General features: G+C 50.0%; 1 protein-coding gene and 1 non-coding gene across 2 annotated transcripts in view; both read left to right on the plus strand.

Moving 5' to 3' along the window:
• Positions 1 to 60: 60 nt before the first annotated feature.
• On the plus strand, positions 61 to 133 carry TRNAA-AGC. The gene has a single exon. It is a non-coding gene; the product is annotated as a tRNA-Ala (tRNA).
• Positions 134 to 4,922: 4,789 nt separating this feature from the next.
• Positions 4,923 to 6,189, plus strand: part of RNH1 (ribonuclease/angiogenin inhibitor 1) — a 14,118-nt gene continuing 12,851 nt past the window's right edge. Inside the window, exon 1 of the mRNA XM_009323437.1 lies at positions 4,923 to 4,994. The gene's annotated coding sequence lies outside the window, so the exon portion shown is untranslated. The remainder of the gene's footprint in view (positions 4,995 to 6,189) is intronic.

The following is a 6,189-nucleotide window of genomic DNA, read 5'->3' on the forward strand; positions in this document are numbered from 1 at the left end:
GCCGCACGGCATCTCGCGAGAAGAGAATAGAGTTGCGCCGGCAGTCGCCTAGAGCAGGGAGGGGAATTAGCTCAAATGGTAGAGCGCTCGCTTAGCATGCGAGAGGTAGCGGGATCGATGCCCGCATTCTCCACACCTTTTCTCCCCTCCGCTGCCAGGCCGCAGGGCTCTGCCTTTACGATCCACCCATGCATTTTGCTTTTTTCTTAAAAATTCCTTAAATTCTCATTGGCTGCCTTAAAATTCCTGAAGATGCATTTGCTTAACCTGTGGTTAAGGCAAGCGGAGCACTGTGTGCTGTATGCGCAGCACTGCGAGAGGGCCTTTTGCTTTCTCATTTAATATTGGACAAGGCCCGCAGCAGGGAGCAGCACCCACTCCCTCTGGTGCTTCCCTCCACAGCTCTGGCCCTGGCCCTCACCTGCTCATCCCATCCAGGAGCTGGAGAGCCCCAGAGATCCCCTCTCCTGGGATCCTCCGACAGAGCTGAAACACTTGTTCGCCTTTAGTAAATTTGAGAAGGAATCAAAATACCTCAAGGAGGCATTGATATATGTGCCATTTAGTCAAAAAATAGCAAGATTTTGCCCAGTGAATTTATCCAGGTGCAAAGATCAGGCAAATATTCAAATTGTTCACATCCTGCTATTATTCTACTGCAACAAGCCACAAGGAATAATCAAATGCTTTAAAGAAAAAAAGAGCGGATTTTAAAAACTGAAGGTGTATCAGGAAAAAAAAACAACCCCATAGGAATACACTCAGTTGGCATTTCTATCCCAGTCACAAGCTGAACTGGAAACCAAAGCTGGAAAACAATTCTGCACACTTTCTCTGGTTACATGTGTGAGGAAATGACCTTTCTGACAAATTTCAATGGCAAAGAGTGGAATTCAGCTTTCAAGCTGCTCACAGCCCCCAGCCTAGGCCTGGGCAAACTGCAGAACACCCCAGCCCCAGACCTTCATAGTGGGCCTGGGGTAGGCCCTCTCTGCAGAGCATACACCCAAGCCCTGGGGTGGTTCATGAAGGAAGAGATCTGGCTTGGAGCCCACACACTTAAATCCCAGGGGACTTCCCAGCACATTCATCAGATCCCCAAGCAGGACCTAGAGCACGGTGGAAAGCATCAGTGGGTGCCTTCCAGACTGATCAATTCTTTTGCAACATTCTTCCATTAAACCGCATCTTCAGAAAGAGTAAGAAGCCTTAATATTACTGGGTCTCCTTTTTAAAAGAATAAACCTGGGGAAACTCTTTTTGTCTGAAAAAATCTCACGTGCAGAGATTTTTGCAGAGCAGCACTACTTAGCTATGGTCTTTTTGTGCATCTATAGCCATGCTGTACCCCAGGCTCAAGTCCTGTCTATTTTACTCTTTAACTCCTGCAGGTCTTTGAAAGTCCTTCTAACCCCACTACCTTCTAACCCCTTCTACCCTTCTTTATAGGCAGCATGGATGTTTAAATAAGACAATTCCCAATTAATTCCCAATAGCCCAAAGAAGAACTGGATTGCAGTGGCTTTTGAAAGTGATTATTTGGCACAAATACCCATGAATTCTCATGGGTAGTCTCATGGAGACTAGAAAGAGATGTCTCCACTGGCAGTGGACCAGTCCTTTCCAGAAAATGGCAATGGTAACATGCAAACTGAAGTCTGAAAAACAGATGAGTGTATGGTTGCTAGGTTTTTTTTAGCTTAAAGATTTCATTCTTGCCTTTTAAACCTGATTTACACTCAGGCTTCTGAGTGCCAGACAAACTCATGAAATAACCAGCTGTTGCTACAATGGTCTTCAAAGCTTCAACAAATTATTTGAGTCTTCCTACACAGCAGGATTTAACAGGAAAGTGAAATCCATCGTAGTATCCTATTTCCTCAGCTGCTATACAGTCGGCATGAAGACACTGTATTGCAAAATACATTTGTGTCTATGATTCGGTCCTCTCATTTTCCCCTCTAGCTTTGGCCTCACCTCAACCCCCGCAGTATCTTGGTGACCACGGGCAACCTCGGGATGATGGAGAACTAAAGAAGGACCATAAGTCTGGTCAAACTGATGCTGCATCGCCCTCTGCAGACTGGCAGGCAACGACTGCCACGGGGTGAGGCAGAAGATGCAGAAGAAAAGCAGGGTTGGGCAAAAATTCCCCTGACCACGCTTTTTCTGCAGGTCAATGCAGTGCAGTGGTTGATGAACACATCTGGAAAGCCCCGTTTTCTTGGGGCCCCATTTTCATGGGACCCACGGTGAAAGACTGTATACACAGGGATAAAATATTACACATGTACTCACAGCACTATTTCATTATAACGACTCCCACCCCCCAAAAAAATAAAACCAGCGTGAAACAAAGAGACCAGCTTTTCTTTTACAAATACAAGATGACCACATCAGAACAGCTAAAAATTCCTCCCTAATGGCTTTCTTGTGGGAATCTATAATGAGCTGCCACAGTATGGAGCATCCATCTGTGTGCATGCACACATGCAACTCAGGGTGAGCATTTGCCTGTATTTGCTGAGGAGCCCAAAGCTGACTTGGCCACCTCGCAGCTCCCAGCCACATGCTACCAGCATCTGTTTATTGAGCTCCCTTTTTTTTTGCTCCCAAGGCATCAGCTAAGCCACAGGGTTGGGTTCTCCACCCTGGCTCCACAGATGCTTTTGTTCCTCAGTGCTTTATCAGCCCACTGGCTCTTCAGGAATGACCCAAGTTTTGCATTTCCTCCCCCTACAAAACCTTACTTCAAGTAGCACACAAGCTCAAGGAACAAATGGCTTCCAGCAATGGATCAAGTAGGAGTTAAAACAAGGCTCTCAGTGCAACAAATGGAGCTGGGCACACGCTTACGACTCTGTTTTGATCGCCATGGATGAATTTATGTAATGAATTTGCTGGTAGGCATCGCATGGCCAAGTTAGCAAAAGATCTGTCACTACCCTGAAAATTTTATTGTCTTTAATTGCAATTAAGTATACGCACAGAGGCATCATGAGAGCAGAGAGGACAGAAAGGGAAGCTGCTACAGGGGGAAACAGCAAAGCTTTCAGCTTACACTAATGAGCTTAATTTAAGTATCCTTTTGTAAGTTTGCTCTAGGATTATGTGTGTAAATTTAGTTTTAAAATGAAGTCATCTTAAATGCAGAGACACATCTCAATTTTCCCAGATCCCAGGACACAAGACCTCCACTTGCTGGGTCCATGCCAGCCATGCCCACAAGTGGCAGGGGCAAGGCGGCACCACTGTGTGCTCCCTCCCCGGTACAAAGGCCAAAGGGCCTTTATCTTCCCTAAAAAAAAGGGAGATAAATTTGAATGACCTCAAAAAGGACATGGGGGAGCAGTGATAAAGAAGAAGGCAACACAGGGCAGATGTCACCATCAGACTCCTCAGGGAGTCAGACCTGAATCTGTGCAAACTCCCAAATGGACGTACCTTCCACACCAGGAGCCTTCCACCATTTCCGTGGAAAGACATGCACATGCATTTCTCACTCCTGTTTGCTGTTGGCTTTCTCAGCCCCATTTTGCATAGTTTCCTCTGGACTTGTGTGTATCTCGCTAAGTAGGACAGCTTGGTCCTGCTTGCTGGGGAAAGGGCAATAGATTATTCCCGAGATGCCTTTTGTTGTCCCCACAGTGAGGGCAGACAAAGGGATGTCAGGGAGACAGAAGCTGATAACATCTTGGCACGGCTACCGGGCTTGTAAATCTAGTTTTCCACCAGCACAGACCAGTGTGTAGTGGTCGCAGCACCCCACCCATCCACCTGCCAGGGAGCGTCCTGGCAAGCACTGAAGCCAGAAGCTCATGCCATCCCCAAGCTCGTGGCTGGGGTTCCGCAGGTTTCAGGTCAGACCCAGGGGCACACGGAGGTCAGACCGGGCACAAGGACTGTTCTAGCAACCCCTTTGTGTGGATGACCTTGTCTTTCCTGGGAGGGAATGGGGAAGAAGTGCACCCTCTGGCATTCAACTCTCTTCTGGGCACTAAGGAAGGTGGGTTTTAGCTCGTTGAGCTCTTCTGGTGGTCGGTTTCCATCTCTTCCAGAAGAAGGATAATAAAGGCAACTCAGGGAAAACCTCTAGTGCTTCCCCTGGGGTGCAACAAAGGCTGTGCTTCCCAGCCTGCACCGCCACCTCCTCTGCTGCTGTCAGCAGCCGTGGGAGGGAAAAAAGAGCTGGCCTCCTGCCTCCGGTTCATTTGCAGTCTATTGAAACATTAATTAATCTTCATGCCATTGAGGATGGGGGGGAAAAAGTGGGTTACTTCAACCTGCAATTAGCATGTGATGCAGCTTGAGTGATGGCAGGGTAATCCTCAGGAAGGGGAAGAGCCAGCGGGAGTTTGGGAGAGGGAAGTGTAGGCCCTACTTGCTGCCGAGAGGCAGTTTTAGGGAGGCACGACCAGGGCTGTTCCCGGGGGACCCTTCCAGGCTGTGTGAGCATCTAGCATGCACAGGAGCAAGGGGCTGCCCATGCCCTAGCCCCTGCCGGGGGAGTTGACCCCCGGGTGAGGTGGCAGGGAGGCAGTAATGTGCTCAGCATCACTACCTGTCCAGGCGGGACAGGGCTTGCCTGCGGAATGGAGAAACTATTTGCAAACTCCAGCATCTCTATCCACACTTTAACTCTGTGGTGGCCTCATTTTCGGATGGATCCTTCAATGGCAACTACTCCCTTGCTCTGGGCTAAACCCTGGCAAGTGGCTACATGATCAGGGGTAAGAAGTTAAAGCCATCTCTATCATCATCAGGCTTTGTGGGATGTTTGCATCATCACTAAGCCAGGTACGATCATGTATGGAGTGCAGCTCCACGAGCCCCTGAAGAGTTGCCCTGGGAGGAAAAAAGCCATCACAACCAAAAACCGCTTTTCTCCCTCTAGCAGGCACCATGTGTACAACAGCAGAGGTTGCGTAGTAACAGCAGCAGGAAGGCGTCAGCTGTGCCCTCCTCGCTCCTCGCAGAGCGCCGAGAAGAGCAAGGTATGTATCAGCAGCAAAACCGGGCTCTTAAACTCCCTAAACTTTCCCTTCTGCTTACCGGGGAGGAGCACGTAGCGATTTTAAAGTCATACATCGCAGAGGCTGCTTTGTAGGGAACAGCTGGTTGTGCTTAATTGAACTGTTGCGTGAGTCAGGGGGATGGGGTGTTTGTAGGAAGAAGAAACTGGGGAAGAAGCTAAGATTTTTTTGGGGGAGGAAGGGAGGCGACTCAGTATGTTGCCTAGAAAGCTCTTGGCACTTCGAAACCTTTCTTTGCTCTGTCTTGTGAAAGTCTGAATGAGCTTTTACTGGGGCTAAAAGTACTGGGAAACAATAGGGAGACAGGGAGTAGCCAGCAGCTGGAGGAGGAAGCGAGCCGAACGATGACGAATGCCTTCCAGGCCCGGCCAGGCACTGGGCACCCTTGTTCCCCCCGCAGGACGGATGGGCGGGCAAGCTGCTGGTCACCGGGGCCGGGTGGTGCAGCAGCACGGGGAAAGCCCGGGGAGGGTGTCAGTCATGGCAGCAGCAAAACTCCAACGTGCCCACCCTCCATTACTCTCACGGCTTCATTTCAAACAGCTTAGAGGAGAGGCCTTTATGCCCGTAGGTGCAGCTCGTCTGCTCGTCAACATGTTGCGCTAATGAGGGAGACAGAATATGAGAAGATGCGTCACGGATAGGACTGGTGGAAGGGATGGAGAGGGGGGACATCCCAGGCCCTCCAAGCTGGCCCCTGTACGCAGCTGTCTGGCAAGCTGGAAGTCAGGGAGACCACTGAGGAATGGGTATTTTTTTTGTTGTTCCCAGTTCAAACAGTTCCCAGTTCTGACCTCCCTGGGGCAGTACAAGGGGGGTCCTGTCTCCCCTGGCTGAGGCCCCCCCCCCCATGTTGCCTCACCCCTGGGTGACCTGCATGCATCCCCACCATGCTCCGGGTCCCAGCATGGGGAAGGGGTTGCCCTCCCAGCCCAGGTGGGACACCTTCCCATTTAACGTTTGAGCCTCCCATCCCTTGCACAACCCCTCACTACAGGGATTTCCCCTTTTCTCCTGTCTTGTTTCCTGCATATCCCAGTGCTCCAACTCTGGGGGGAGATAGGGGTGGATGAGAAAAGGGGGCAACAGAGGAGGGGGGGAAAGGGAAAGGGAGGAAAAAGAGGAGGAAAAGAGGGAAGTGGGGGAGGAGATGAAA

This window comes from Pygoscelis adeliae, unplaced genomic scaffold, assembly GCF_000699105.1.
Source record: "Pygoscelis adeliae isolate BGI_AS28 unplaced genomic scaffold, ASM69910v1 Scaffold5, whole genome shotgun sequence".
NCBI lineage: Eukaryota > Metazoa > Chordata > Aves > Sphenisciformes > Spheniscidae > Pygoscelis > Pygoscelis adeliae.